Genomic DNA, 17,182 nt, shown 5'->3' on the forward strand with positions numbered 1-17,182 from the left:
CAAGGCCTTGCATGGTATGCCCCACTGAAATTTGCATTTCTTAATATCAGGTAAATAAAATTTCAAATTTCAAATTTCTGACATTGTAGAAAAATGAAATCCTCTATAAATTTGTTTAACAATATTTCTAAATTCTAAAGCAGCTATTATATGGCATTTCTGTGTTGTCTTAACTATTTCATGGTGCCAGGTATTTTTAATTAAAAATTAGAAATATCATTTATATTATTAAAACAGTCTATGTCCACCTTCACTTGATCTTTTTAATATCATTTCAGTAGGAAGCTTAAAAAATTCAGAATTTTCACAATTTTTTCTCAAAACAACGTCATGCATTTAAGCAACTTCCTTAGTCTCAGTGTCATTCTTATCCATTCTACTATTATACTTCCACCAAAAATTTCAATAGCAATAATGTGGGAAGTACACAAGTAATTGGAGATAGAGGGAGGAAATAGAGGTTTAGGTCTGGAGAGCACTTTTTGTCTTTGCAAGCAGGAGAAAGAACCCAATTTCAAATATCAATTGCAGACAATCTTTATAAGAGTTCTGGAGAAAATAGCAAATGTGATAATGTGCATAAAAGTTTTTTGTTAGTTAAAATGTACCTGTAAACACCAATTATTATTCTAATTATATAGGGAAAGTTGAAGAAACATTTAGAATGGGTTGATTTTTCCAAGGCCAGAAATCCACTTAATTACCCAAATCCTGTACATAACAAATCTAACTGGCTTGAAGTGTGATGACACTGGACACATTACCTCAAAATAAGGCACTTTGGCTTTTAGGAAAACAGCAGTAGCAGGAAGATCATTCTTCTCCTATCCTTGCTCTTTTCCTCTAAAGCCAATGACAAAAGTATAGGTGTTCTCTGACCTGAAGCATTCCCCACCTAAGATTCTCATCTGAGATGTGTACTGCCTATTTCCAGGGGAAGGGAACTGAGGACACAGAGATACCAGGAGTAATCTTAGCAAACAAGCCTTGCTACATTCCCCTGTTTATTACATTAAGTCACATCCCCTTTGTTCAATCGTAACTTCCCACAACTGTCTATTCTTCATAAAATACAAGTATAAAATAAACAAGTTTCCAGGTTTCTTTAGGTCTTTATTTCTGATGGCTCCTGTGTCACATAAAACTCACATAAAGTAAACCTATATTCTTTTGTCTCATTACTCTTTTGTTATAGGTACCTCAACCAGGAACCTAGCAAAGCATAAAGGAAATAATATTTTCTCTTAAAACATGATTGTGATTTTTATCTTGAAAGAAGACTTATTTCTATCATGTCTAGGATGAACTATTGCATTTGTCAGAAAGCCCTAGATCATCAGTTTATCCTTTCAAGATTCTATTTAGGACAGATACTGAAAAGAATAGTAAAGTAAAAGTTTATCGTATTACTTTACTTAAATAGGCTCATATATATTCAGTTAGTGTGTAAAAATGTAAGTAAATAACATTACTTTTGGTGGGTAGGCAAATAAGATTGGGAAGTATTTTTTTAACAGTAAATCTCAAAGACAATTTTTAAGATGAAGGCAAGAGTTATGGGGAACATATAGGTAGAATCATCAGGGAATTTCATTTTCAGATTATTTGATACAAAATCATAAGTTTCTTATATTTATAAGTTGTGAGATTCAAGTAATCAATAAAAGGGGATATATTAGAAATAGAAATTCTGAGAATCCAGGAAGATTTTTGTTGTTATTGTTTTTCTTTTCTTTTCTCTTCTTTTTTTTTTTACAACAGTGGTTTGGATCAGTTAAGATTCTTTGACAGTTCTAACTCACAATCAATTCAGTGATCCCAAGGATTTCTCTCATAGTTTATTAGTTCCCTGGATCCTCAAATACAGTTTTAGAACATCTGAAAGAATTCTCCTTTCGATCTACTTACTTGTAAAATACAGACTACAGTGTAGAAAAGATTTTATGAAAGTCTATGAAACTGTTCATCTTCGACCAACCACAATAAAAAGTCACAAATAATACCTTCCTCAAAAAGAAATTGCACCCGCTTGTAATCCCAACATTTGAGAGGCTGAGACAGGAGTATCATGGTTCTAGGATAGCCTCAGTTACTACTTAGTGAGACCCTCTGCAACTTTGTGAAACCCTGTTTCAAAATAAAGAATAAAAAATAGGGCTGGGGGTGTAGCTCAGAGGTAGAATGGCCCTGGGTTCCATTCCCAGTACTGAGAGAGAAGAAAAAAAAAAAAAAAAAAAGAAAGAAATTTCAGACTTTAGGGACAGTATCAAAGACTTAAAGAAGTGGTAGTCCCAGTTTAATTAGCCTGAATGGCCCCTGAAAACCCAGGTGAATTTTGATCAAAAAGCAGGACAGTTACATAAGGCTATATATGGGATAAAATTTCAAAGAAATATTTATATACAATTACACAAGTCAATATAAATACACCTGTAAAATATGAATAAATTCTGTGCATTGTACCAAAAGAAAAAAAAAAGAAAATAAAATGGAGGGCCATGATAAATTTAAAGAGGAGCAGGAGGGAAGAAAATGGTGATTGTGGAATGCAGCACATCTCGGTAGTTATAACAAACAAAAAACAACTACTGAGAAAGTAGCTCCTTGACAGAAAAAAAAGAAAGCAGAGAAAATACATACAAATGAAAACACAATAAAGGGAACATGGCAGAATAAATTCCAGTAGTCAGAATGTGAAATCCACAGCAATACACCTAGCACAAGACTGATATGGTGTGGTGGCTGGCCCCATCTCAGGCCACCAGCCTGAACCATGATGACTGCCAGATCCGCAGCCCCAAGAAATTCCAGCAAGTAAACCAATGACTTGAAGTGCAGTAAGCAGCGGGAGAGTTCCAACATCTTAAGCGACCACAACCATGCTTCAGGGACATAGAAAAAATTCAAAAGCTCATATGTTCATCAGAAGCTGGCACCTGCAGCTGTGCACTCCAGAGACCCGAGCTCACAGGACAGTAAGTTAATCATGTTTCCAGTAGATGACTACCCAGAGCAGCCACAGGATGCCAGTAGGCTAAGATATGGTGGCCCACCCCTGAGGTGGTCAGGTTATAACCTACAGAGACACAGGAAAGGCCCATAGTGTCCAAAGCTCAGTAACTGCACAGGACCACAGGGGGTCATTCGAGATTACATTGGACACCCTCTGCCAGTGTGGGTAAAACGGTGCAGGCCCAACGCTGGAAGACACAGAGCCCAGGATCACAAAAAGCAAAGCCCAGGGACAGAGAGTGCAGAGCCCAGGCCCAGAAAACACAGAGCCAAGGGCCTGAAAGCACACAGCCCAGGGTAGGAGAGCACAGAGTTCAGGGCTTGAAGGTGTAGAGCCCAGAGTCATAAAGCACAGAGCCCTGGCCTGGAAAGTGCAGAGCCCAAGGCCTGAAAGCATGGAGCCCAGAGCCAAAAAAACAGAGCCCAGGGCCAGAAAGTGCAGAGCCCAGGGCAGGAAAAAGCAGAACTCTGTGCTTACACAGAACTCATGACACCTGAGCCACCCTGACTTCTGAGCACAAAGCAGTCAGAGGCAAGAGAGAGGCAAAAACACTCACAAAATGGGTCCAGAAGCTGACAATAGTTTATGGAGCAAATGAGAGATATTGGAACATGCCCTAGAATCTATTACAGTGAACCGACATTATATGGGCACTGTTGTGTAAATTAGCAGTACTACTTTTTTTTTTTTTTTTTTTACTTTCTCACTGTCTCTAGCTTTTTCTTTGGGGGGGGTTGGATTTTTGTCTTTGATTTACTCTTATTATTGTTAGTTTTGTTGTTTGTTTTGTTATTTTATGCATGTTTGTTTGCTCCTGCTCCATTCCTTTTACAAGCTTCCTCTCTCTATTCTATATACTCTCTTCTCTCAAAAATTTTTCTTTCTGTATCTTCTTGTTTTTTATTCAAGCTATTTCATATCACCATACCTAAATACTCTATACTAACTATAATAATCCTATAATATCACTATCTCTAATCTCAACCAGAAAGTACCTTATTATATGTAAATACTTATTCAACTTAATCATATCCTCTACTTTATCCTACTCTTGTACCCATCACCCCAGCTCCTCCCCCTCACCTAACCCTTACCATTGAAAACAACACTACTTACCTGTGCATGAACTCACTGTCACTTATAAATCCCTACTGCTAAGATTGGATCAGACAGGTTATCCACAGGAAGGGACAATGAGACACCAAAGATAAACTAATCACAGCCAATAGAAGGAAGCACTCAAAAGACTGCACATTAAAGTTTTAAAAACACATAGGTCACAAACTATTCTGACCCCACTGAGCTGACTTTTTATAAAGGTAGCAGTAGACAGAACACCTGACCTTAACATCTAAAACCCATTAATGCTAACACAACAACAAACAGAAGGGACCTCAGAGCAATTCAGTTTTAATAATCTACATACAGGTATATCAACAGTGAAGTGATAGTAGACACAGTCTTTAGGGTTAATATAAAAACGTGAGAAATACTTGGAACCATCTTTTCCATCAGCAATCTGGAACAGCACCTATCAACAATGACTCACACACACAAAAAAGAAGATGCCAAGACAACAGAAACCCAAACCCAAACGCAAGAATTCTGAAAATATGAGAACCAGGAACAGTGAGGAAATAAGGTAAATCATGAATACTGACCTACAAGAAGTGGAAGAAAGAGAATTCCGAATCCTGATCTTCAATATGATGAAAAGCCTCACAGTCAGTCTACAGGAAATGAAAGAGAAATTAAGACATTAAGAGTCAGAAAACAGCCTGGAATTAATTGAAAGAGTCAATAATTAAAATGCAGACAGCAATAGAAAAAATTCTGTAAGATTAGATGAAATGGAAAACAGAATATTACTGTTAGAAAACAGTTCATTCAATAATGAAAGCACTAACCAGGTGTGGTGGAGCATGCTTGTAATCCCAGCACTTGGGAGGCTGAGACAGGAGGATCGCACAGATTCAAAGCCAGCCTCAGCTATTTAGTGAGGCTCTCAGCAACTTAGTGAGACCCTGTTTCCAAATAAAGTGTAAAATAGGTCTGGGAGTATAGACAAGAGGTAGAAAAAGCCCCTGAGTCCCACCCCCAGTTCCACCAAAAAAAAAAAAAAAAAAAAAAAACCTGAAAGCATAGTCAAAAATATACAGAAGACATTACAACAAGAGAACCTAAACATACAACAACTATGGGACAATATGAAATATCTTAGCTTATGGATAAAAGGCATTGAAGAAGGGATAGAAACACAGACCAAGTGTATTCATAATCTCTTCAGATAAATAATTTCAGAGAATTTTCTAAACATGGAAAGAAACTTGGACATCCATGTATAGGAGACATACAGAACACTGTTAAGGTGAAAGAAAAATCTCTGCACACCATGTAATAATCAAAATGACCAACATAGAGCCTAAGGAAAAATTTTAAAAAGCAATGAGTACAAAAGAACAGGTGATATTCAAGGCCAAAACAATAAAAATTATTCAGACTTTACAACCCAAGTCATAAATGTCAGGAGAGACTAGTATGATGTAATCCAGACCCTGAAAAACAAAACAAAACAACAAAAAAAAAAACTTCAAACCAAAACTGCTATATTCAGCAAGGTTATTATTCAAAGTTGATGGAGAAATAAAAGTGCTAAAAGATAAGCATAATCTCAAACATTTATGAATACAAAGCCAATTCTAGAGAAAATACTTAAACCATAAAGAAGCAAATTTCAAAACCAGAGAAGAGATGGATATGCTCAGTGGGGCAATTTAGGAAAGAAGAAATAACACCATATCAAACAGAACAGAGAACACAAAATGACAGGAAGCAAAAATATCTCAATAATATCACTGAATGTCAAATAACTCACAAATTAAAAGACATAGACTGGCAGTGTGCATTAAAAAACATAATCCAAATATATGCTGCTTGCAAGAAACTCACCATCAGCCAAATATATTCATAGGCTAAAGTGAAAGGATGGAAAAATATAGATCATGCCAATGGAGACCAAAACCAAGCAGGGGTAGCAAGGCTGATATCCAATAAAACAGACCTTAAGCTAAAACACATCAGAAGAGTCAAAGTAGGACACTTCCTCTTAATAAAGGGCACAATTCAGCAAGAAGATATAATGATAGTAAATGCTTATGCCCCAAATGTGGGTACACCCACATTTGTAATACAAACCCTCTGAACATAAATTTAAAGAGGAGCAATCCAAGCCTCATCTATTGAGTTAGGCATGGTCCCTGTACTGATATAGATCAACACAGATTATGATACTTGGTACACAGCTATTCATCTAGCAAATTAATCCTTTTTAAATCTCTAGCAGTAAGAAGACTTATTTAGCTACTGTCAAGATGAAATGATAAATTTGCCAGAGCAGAGGCTAGGCATAAGCCTTCACTATGGGACTGTTATTGAGGAGTCCAGGTAGCCAAATAGACCATTGAGTATACTATTTAAATTAGGAAGTGATTTAACCTTGCCAATGTGGAAACCTAGATTTTATTTTATTTTCTTACCCACACTAACTCTGAATTATTCTCTGAAGGTTTTACTTGTTATCATGATATGCAAAGAATGTGAGATAACTAGTGTATAAGCATAGCATGCATATATTTTATCATGTAGACTAACAAAAGAACAGTGGAAAGGCCTGGTAATGTCTTTTAATATATCAGTTATGGCTGGAGATTTCACTCTGAGATCCAACACAGGAAGTAAATGTATGGCCATGGTGTTTTGTCTCTAATGGGTATGATGCATGGTTCTAGGAACCAAGGAATAAAAGCTGTGTTAATTCTTATCACCATCATTCCAGATGATCTCCTTGTAGAAATTTATTTATTATCACTAAAATCCTAGGTCTACTATACTAGTGACATGATTCCTAGTGGGTGATTGCTCCTGATAGAGATATAGTAAGGACTCCTCTGAACTAAAGCTATAACTATGGTTTGGCCCTTTTGGTCTTCTAATATCCATGGACTAGCAGGAAAGGAAGTTACATTATGCATAACTGATGCTGATTACCATAATGAGCTGGAGCTGCTGCCACAAAAGACAGCAGAGCAGGACCAAGTACATCTGAATTTTAGAAAGGTTGCTGAGGTGCTTATTTATTTTCTTTTCCCAGTTATAGATAAACAATGATTGCAAACAAGTCCTGACAAAGCAAAGTAATACGAGTTCAGATCACTTGGAAGTTTAAATAGAGGTCACCCCACCAGATAATTTACCAAAACTAACTGAAGTGAACTAACACAAGTGAACACTATTCAAAATGATGATAGAGGATAGAGTGGTGGACCAGTTATAGCCATGTGAACTCTTGTAACCATGAAGATTATAAGCTTATTTATTTTCCCCAGTGCTTTCACATTGTCTTTGCAGAGACTATAGCTGCCCACCACATCAAAGGGGCTTCTAGAATAGATTGAACTTACATGAGAACACAAATGCCTTAAAATGCTGCAATGGGTAAAATATAGCACGTATCTCTGTTGGGAATGATCTTACACATACTCTTATGCTAGCCATGGGTACTTCAACCAATTTGGCACAGGTTCCAACTGCTTTGTGCAGTTACAAACAGAGCTAGCAGACTCAGTCTGCTCAGCTCTTGCCTCTCCTCTTTGTTTCTCTTTTGAAGCCAGAAGTAGGTCACTTGTGGGAGTTACCCACAAATCAGAGATATGAAACAGTCAACAACTCACCAGAAAGAGTGTACCAATGGGGGATATAATCCGATGGAAAAATGTTTTTCCCTCTGTTCTGGGATGGCTCTGAGACATATTGCACGCTTCTTTTTGGACCAACAACCAATAATACATCTCTGACTGCTTCCCCTTTTTTTCCTATTTTATCTCCCTGTTGTGCATGCTTGCTGCTAGACTCATTTTTCCCTGAGATAAGCTTTTGTGGGGGGGTAGTTTTCTAGGGAGGTCAGGTTGAGTGCTTAGTAGGGAAGCTGCCATTAGATCTATAGTTAGATGTTAAATAATTCAGTGACTTACCTAGATCCTCCCAGATGGTGATGGTCTGAGATTATCTGGGCCTTCTTCTTAATGCCTTCTGACTCAAAATCCTGTCCTGTCTTTCCTGGGTCACTTCTCAATGAAGCTGGCAAATTCAAAAACAAGGATCTAGCTTGGGCATGATCAGTTCTAATGATCATGACTTTTTGTTTAATGTCAAGTTTTTTGTTTCAAAATCAGAGAAAGAAAGAAACATTTGAAATGAGCAGATTGCTTTACTTTAAAGAATAATGTGGGAGAGAAATGCTGCCTACTCTAGGCACCCCTCCTTTTCCCAGCAATACTGAATTTCCCAGCTCTGTATAGCTCTCACTATCACAATGACAGAGGTTGAAAAAAAGATAGTGTATTTCTGCCTCTGACTTAAAAATAAAATCATCAAAGCCAAGAGAGATTAAATTTCGCATCCAGTTGTGTAAGCTCATTTGTGTCAAATATTTAAGCTGTGAGAACATACATAATCCAAAGAATGGAGTAATGATATTTTAGGTAAGTTTCAGTAAAAATCTACAGAGGAGTCTGAGAATTTTCAACAAGCCCTCATGAGAGCCCTTCCAATTATGTATTTTTATAATTCTATCTAATCATTGTATCCAGTGAATTAATTATGCCACATGATATTTCCCAGTATAATACAGATGGCTTCATTATATAATTTTAGGCTCTAGTTAGAAATGATTCACTGGCATTTTAAAGGCACTGTTGCAACTGTTCTCCAGAAGAAACTCAAAGTGGGTGCTTAAAACTTCTGCTGCTGTTTTAAAACCATCATATATTCATCAGCAAGTTCCACTGCACCTGAGAAGATCCATGTAGAATGGAATTGGGGGCAAGATCAGTCAGTGACTTCAGAAACTGATCTGTGATGGATATGGCTATGTGTTGAGGTCTAGGAGCATGTCTTGAACGGTTTGCCAGTGCAACTGTGAGTTGATCAACAGAACCCACTGTTGAAAGATCCTAGAAACTATGAATCAGAAGAACAGCAAGAGACATGTAACACAATAAAACCCTTCCTTAAATTTTTGATATTTGTAATTCCCCCACAGCCTCCCTGACAGATAGGCAGCCATACCCTCTCTGTATCCACCTGCTAGCTGAATTAAATACCGAATCTGCTGTCATCCAGATTAAGGCAAACCTTCTCTACTTGAAAAATATTGCTTTGGGTTGTAGTATTATCTTTGACATCCAATACACTCAAACTCTTAAACACAATTATCTTGGGCTCCTATTAGACAGTAGAAATAAAATCATATTTCATGCATACTTTGACTCACTTCATAAAGTATGCAATAAAGAACCAAATAAAAACCAGAAATTACTATAGACTTCATCACAGAGATGTGTAGAGGAAAAGCCTACCCACCTGGTTAATCAAGGATGAGATAACTGAGTTGAGGAATGGAGAGTTGAGGTAGAAATTACCTAGATGATAAATGTGGCAACAGTTTTCTGAACAGAACAACACATGAGAAATGGAGAATGTATGACCCATTCAAGAAATTATCACCAAATCAGGAAACCTGGCACAGGTGCTTTTGAAAGAGGTGTGATCGATGAGTCTTGTTAGACAGGGAATGCCAAGTCATAGGATGCTCTGTGAGAAGCTTAAACTTTATCTTAAAATCTATGGAAATGATAGAGGAGTTTAAGTAGGATAGTAATGTGCTAAGGTTAGATGCTGCAAAGGCAGTTTGGCAGGTTAGTTATTGTACCATTGGTGTAAACTCAGTTATAATTTCTGCAGATTTTCCCACACAATCCTGCCTGTTGGCAGAACAAATGGAATGTTTCCACTCCACAGAGCAAACGGAAAGTCCCTGAAAACTACAGCTTCCCCCATAAGTCTCCCTTCTACATCAGGGTAAACTTCCTCTTTTTTGGGACAGGAAGGAAATGTGAATTGATAAGCCACTCCAGTGACAGCACTTCCACAGACAGTTGTGTCCTCTCCTTCATCTAGTTCCTGTCTGGTGTCTCTGCTGGCTCCCATGCACTCTGACTTTCTCAATCTTATCATTGGCTCCTGTTTTTAGTGGACTTAGCTGATAGTTTCTTTCCTTGTCTCTTTTTCAGACCCCTGAGAAGAGATTTTGGTAGCTTTCTCAGTGCAAAGGCTGGCTTTACTTTTCTTAACCTGTTGAAAGAATGAATTAGTGGGGTGATATCACTCACTGCTCCAAAACATGGATCCATACATTGTCTGATGATGTCTATAATATAAAACTGGTTCTTGGAAAGATGGAGAAAAAATATAAAAGGGGTGTGTTATTTTGTTTTGTTGTGTCTTGTTTGTATTTAGATCTCATGTAACAAAAATGAAGTAATAACAATTTTTCACTTATTATGAATTTCCAACATTGGCCCATGGATAGCCCTTGTTTGTCTGAAATGACAAAATGCAATAAATATATGTATATATTCTACCCAACATAGAAACAAAGCATTGATAATAATTTTTTTTTTTTTTGGTGGTACTGGGGTTCCTGGAAGCCTTTCTACCTCCGGGCTACACTCCCAGTCCTATTTTATACTTTTTTACTTTTGGAAACAGGGTCTCTTAAGCCAGTGGGGCTGGCTTTGAATCAGTGCGATACTTCTGTCTCTGCTTCCCAAGCGCGGGGATTACAAACGTGTGCCACCACGCCCAGCTCATCGATAATAATTTAAATTTCTCTTCATATGTCACAATCATATATACATTCATATGTATTTTATTCTTATATGAGTGTATATATATACATATGAGTTACATATATGTAAGATATAATATATTCATGCTTATATGTAAATATGTTCATATATATGAAAAGAGATTTTCTCCATCATATTCTAATAACTCCTACACCTGAAGACTTTCTTAGCCTAAAGAAATTTCTTAGCCTTTGCATCATTCTCATCTTTTGAAAAGTAACATATAGCCAGAAATGGTGGTATATGCCTGTAACCCCAGTACTTGGGAGACTAAGTCAGGAGTATTACAGGTTCAAGGATAGCCTTAACAATGTAATCTCAGCAACCTAGCAAGATTCTGTTTCAAACAAAGATAAAAAGGTCTGGGCCAGGAGTGGTGGCACACGCTTGTAATCCCAGCATTTGGGAGGCTGAGACCTAAGGAATGCGGTTCGTGGACAGACTCTGCTATTTAGTAGGGCCCTCTGTAACTTAGTGAGACCCTGTTTCAAAATAAAGATTAAAAAATTAGAGCAGGGGCTGTGGCTCAGAGGTCGAATGCCCCTGAGTTCCAGACCTAGACCCGCAGGAAAAAAAAAAAAGGTCTGGGTTGTAATTTTGAAGGTAAAATGCCCCTGGGTTCAATTCCCAGTACCAAAAAAGACAAAAATTAACCAACATATATACACATAACACATAGATACTTATGTATATATACACATAACACATAGATACTTATGTATATGTGTATATTATGAAGTCTTAATATAAACACTATATATTGTTGTGAGTCATTGTTTCAGAATTTTTATTAAGGTTTTATTAAGATCCACATTTTTGTGTGCAGCCATTGTTCATTCACCCTGACTAATTAATACTATTTCATTATATAAGTATTCCATAAATGTACTTCCACTTTTTCCTGTAGATGGAAATTAGGATTGTTTTCTGGTTCCAATATAAACAAGGCTGATATGAAAACTTTTGTATATGTCTTTTAATGTACACTAACAAAAATTATTTTTAAAAATCTGGAACTAGAGCCAGGCGTGGTGGTACATGCTTGTAATCTCAGCATTTGGAAGGCTGAGACAGAACATGGTTTGTGGACAGCCTCAGCTACTTAGCGAGGTTCTTTACAACTCAGTAAGACCATGTTTAAAAATAAAAAAAAAATTAAAATGGGGCTGGGAGTGTAGCTTGGAGGTAAAATACCCCTGAATTCCATCCCCAGTACAGAAAAAATAATTTGAACTAGAATTGCTGGATAATAGAGATTGCAACTTTTCCATGCACACAAGTAGATTCAAATGAAAACACTTCATTTTATTCCTATATTATGTTCTTTTTAGTTATAAATGGACTTTGAATTTAAATAATATTATTTTTTAAAATTGATTTAAATTAGCCTGCACACACTTGCAATTCCAGTACTTGTGAGTCTGAGACAGGAGGACCAAAGGTTTGCGGCTAGCATTAGCTATTTACTGAGGCCTCCACAACTTAGTGAAACCTTGTTTCAAATATAAATAAAAAATAGGGCTGGGATTAGAGCATGAAGGTTAGAATGGCCCTGGGTTCAATCCCTGGTACCACCAAAATTTTTTACTCTAAACAAAATTAGTATCCTTAAATTTTGTTGGGAAATTATGTTGCTCTGTGAAATTTTAGAACCTGGGGTATACAAAACCACTAAGAGAAAGGCTAAATTCAATCCATATGTGGGGAGTTATAATGATAGTCCTTATCTCACTGGTTTGGCATAAGGATTAATGACATAAAGAAGCATAAACACTATTATGTGGTAATTCTTCAATATACCACGCCTACCAGCTGTCTCGGCTTCTGATGATACTGTCTAAAGTCTGGGGTTGTATGGCAGGTTTTGCTGTACTTACTGCAGCATGCAGGAGACTCTCCGAAGATGACAGCCAAGGTGATATATTTATTCTCCAGTGACCTGCTGCAGTGCTCAGCAGGTGGAGCCAACCTCTGCTTGCAGGGTTCCTCTTCATGTGGACACAATTCTTTTTTATTTCTTTTGAGTATTATGGAGTTGGGGGGGAGCAAGGCCACAGCAAAGAAGGATAACTTTGAGCCGGGTTGCCTTTGACCCTGTGTCCTTGGTCTTCTTCATGGTTTCATTTCTTGATACTGCACCCAGCTTGTCAAACAAGGAGCACCCTGATCTGAGTAAGGAATTAGAGAAAAGAGAAAAGGTAAACTGTCAGTTTATTGCAGGAAAAAAAATTTCACTAGATGTAGTGGTGCATGCCTACAATCCTAGTACTTGAGAGGCTGAGATGAGAAGATCAGTTTCAAAGTCAGCCTCAGCAACTTAGTGAGGCCCTGTGTCAAAATAAAAATAAAATAAGGCTGAGGATATAAAGCCTCTGGGTCCAACACATAGTACAAACAAACAAACAAATAAATAAAAAATAATAGAGCTTTTCTGCATCTGCTGAGCCAAAAGGCATCTTCCTCAGGGAGATCATGGTACATTTCATTTTTTCTTCAGGGATTATTGAGGTGAGTTTAGCTTCATATAGAGAACCATTTTGGATAATGGAAAATAAAAGGCACCAGCCTCTATTACTGTTCATAAATAAAGTCTTATCAGTCACACACCCTGATATTACTTAAAACATAAGGACAAAGTACTGTATCCTAAACTTTAACATATCTTTCCATTTTACATACAAAGGAAATATTTTCACAGCTTAAAAAATTATCAACTCTTCATAAGTGAAAATCAAGTCAAAGGTTCACGGAGAAACTTCCATGTTTGTGTCAGAAAGAAAAGAGCACTCACATAGTTGGTAGAAGTTTCTCAAATAAAAATGGTCTGCTTCAAAAGCTAATGCATTCTTTGCATTTACTCCATTTATCACACTGTGCTGCATAATTTATTTTTACCTTTTTTATAAGATCCTTTTTTAATTTTTTATTGGTGCATTATATTCATACATTTTATTGGGGTAAAAAAACTTGTGTGTACCTACATGTACACATCACTGATTTAACCCTGACCCAATTCCCACCCCATTCCCTCCCCATCCCTCCTTCCCTTTCTTGGCTTAGTGGTTGACTTCGATATGTTTAAGTACATTGTGTGTTTTAGAGATTTTCCTTCTTCCCCCCTCCTATAATTTTTTTAAAGTTGGCCATATTTTATTTTTCTCATAAATTGGATATTGAGTACAAATATGAATAAAACATTTTTTCTTCATTAACTTACAGCTCATATGAGAGGTGGACCACTTAATGAACAATCATAATACAGATGAATAAGTTAATAAAGTAGAATGGGCAGATGCTGGAAGAGCATAGAGGAGTGGCAGTTAGCTCACCAAGGGTGGGGAGACCCATGACTAAGGGTCAGGTGCCATTGAGGTGGGGACTTGAAGCATAATTGGAAAATTTTCAGGTAAAGAAGGAGTTCCTGGGAAAGGAAACCACTTTGTTAAATCATAGAACAGAATATTCAGGGATATTCTAATATCAAGATCAATGCTTTCTTCACACTTTCAGAACTCAGTGCCATTTTTCTGCTTATTTTCTTTCTGCTCTTCACACAAGATTACAGATTTAAGGTATGAGGTGATACATATGTAGTACAAACATATCAGTTCTGGTCAGAAGATGGCGATGTCATTATCATGGCTTGCTCCTACTTGTCCTTTATTTCTGCTGCATTAACACACTTATTATACTAGGTAATTCAGACCCTTAGAGATTTAGACTCAACAAGCTATCACAATTTCTGTGAAAAAAATTTTACTTACCTATATGAGATATCAGTCAGGGAACATGACATTGTTGGTTATATGCTGTGTTAGGCGTGGGAGGAAAAAAAAGACAATCTGCAACTAAACTGGCAGTGTTGCTAAAAAACTGGAAATGACCTTCAATACCCACTTGAAGGTCACTGTAACTGAGATGAGGGAAAAAAATCTATTCTTCATGGACGATGACGATGGTGGAAGGTAGAGACACTGGGTTGAAGATACTGCTGTTGATGCTAAAGACAATGATAATGATGCTGACAATTATGACAATTAATTTTGAATATAGTTGGATTTTATTTTTATTTTTGTTTTTATTTTGGACTGGGGATGAACCCTAGGGTATTCTTCCTCTGATCTACATCACCATAGTGATGTTGACAATGATGATGAAGATGGAGACAGATGGACTTTATTAAAGTTACTAAGTTTGTTGAGCATTATATTGAAATACTTAAGATTATCATCTTTTTGGATCTTCACTACAAACCTATAATGCTGGTATTCTTATCATTATTATACTGATTAATTATTACTATTACTACTATTACTATTATTAATTATACTGATCATTATTATACTGATAAATTAGGAAACTAAATTACAAGGAGGTTAAATAACTTCTCGATGATCACAACTCTTTCAAATGATAGAGGCCAACATTTCAGCCTGAACATATTTGTTAATAGTTTGATCTTAACTCCTATTACTATGCTGTTAACAATATCAATCACCATCCATTAAGCTCATGATAAGTACTATTTAGGCATAAGCATAATGGATCACTATTATGTTCATTTTGTAGAGATGGAAATTGAGCTTTAGGGAAATTAAGAGACTTATACCAAAGTGCATAATGGCATAATTAGAAGTCAGCTGAAGTCTGACGATCCCACAGCCCACGTTTCACATCACTCCATCCAACCTCTCATAATGAATCCATAGTAAGTTTTCTGGGGTTGACCAAGGTCAAAGATGAGCCCACGAAGTCAGGATATTTAAAATATCTTCATCAATGCACTCACAGGTTGTGTATGTATTGCAAGCCATCATTTGCAACTCACATATCTTGCTGTGCCATCACCGACACCAATCTCCTTCCTGCCTCCCAGGTTAGGGCACATAAAAATTTGTTTCATTTAGAATGAGCATCTTAGACTCAGGCTTCAAAACTCTGAATGTTGCTCTTTCTAGTGCCATTTATTTCTCTTCCCTTCCACCATGCATTTCATTTTTACAGGACAATCATTAAGTAACATTCACTTACTTTCTTAAAAGTACATTTTCTGCTGCTGAACAAATTCCAAATATTGAGCTTTAGACTCAGGATGAGAAAAATCAGACCTACAAGCAATCTCCGAGAAACTGGTCTGTTGAGTGTTTCAACTTAATTGAGAAGGGTAGAGGACCGTTTTCAGGATCAAGGATTTCCATTTCCATTTTTTCAGAGAACTCAGTCAGGATTCTTTTCAAGTTCATAATAGAGCATGACTCACAAAAGTAAACCTAAGCCACTATCTAGCTGCATTAGGAAGCCTCAAGCTTCCATCTCTCATTATAATTAGTCTCAGAATTAATTTCTACTTTCCACAGCTTGCTCAGTGAGCAGAGGGTTGACCCTGTGGTCCCATTTTAGCACAGCTATTGTACTGTAAGTGTGCTGCGGTTCATTATGATGTGTAGTTATGTGCACACATATACCTATTTAGTAGTAAGTCTAGGGCGAAGCATGTTTCTTGTTATATTGTGAGCAACTTGAAAATAGGTGTCTTATTTTTATTTATTAATTTGGTACGAGGGATTGAACTCAGGGGCATTCTCCTTCCAAACTAGACCCCAGACCTATTTTGTTTTTGTGAAACAGGATCTCACTAAGTTTCTGAGGGCATTGCTAAACTTCTGAAGCTGGCCTTGAACCTGTGATCCTCCTGTTTCAGTCTTGCAATTACTGGTATTACAGGAATGTGCTATCATGTCTAACTAAGACAGCATTTTGTTAATCTTTGATAATGATATAAAAAAATTTAGCCTGAGAAATGTTTAAAAATTTGCCAAAGTAATATGAAGATGATGTGAGGTGATTATCTTTCCAGCAGAAGAAAGATACATGTGAAAAGTAGATAATTTCAGATTTTCCACTAGGGTTGTGACAGAGAAAATGATAACAAATCCAACACTTCCTGATGTTACATCTTTATTATTTACTAGAAAGTCTCTGAAATATTGGGAACATAAGCACTACTGTGAGTCAAGTATGTTACAAATTTAGGCAAAAGCATAATAGATCACTATTATGTTCACTTTGTAGAGATGGAAATTGAGCTTTAGGGAAATGAAGAGCCTTATACCAAAGTGCATAATGGTGTAATTAGAAGTCAGCTGAAGTCTGACGATCCCACAGCCCACGTTTCACATCACTCCATCCAACCTCTCATATTGACTAAAATAAACTTGCTGCCCCTGGGGCCAGCATTCATATGAGAGAGACAGCCCTTCAACATATTGAGTCTCATAAACCAAAGTAGTTGATATGATTAGAAGTGTGTGAAAATGCTGTGCAGCATGGCCACCAGGGGGTGAAGGCACTTCAAATAGGGTGAAGGTTGAAGAAGAACAGTCCAGGCTAAAGAAACAGAAGTAGAGAAGAGCAAGATGTT

This window comes from Muscardinus avellanarius (genome assembly GCF_963383645.1).
Source record: "Muscardinus avellanarius genome assembly, chromosome: 1".
Classification (NCBI taxonomy): Eukaryota; Metazoa; Chordata; class Mammalia; order Rodentia; family Gliridae; genus Muscardinus; species Muscardinus avellanarius.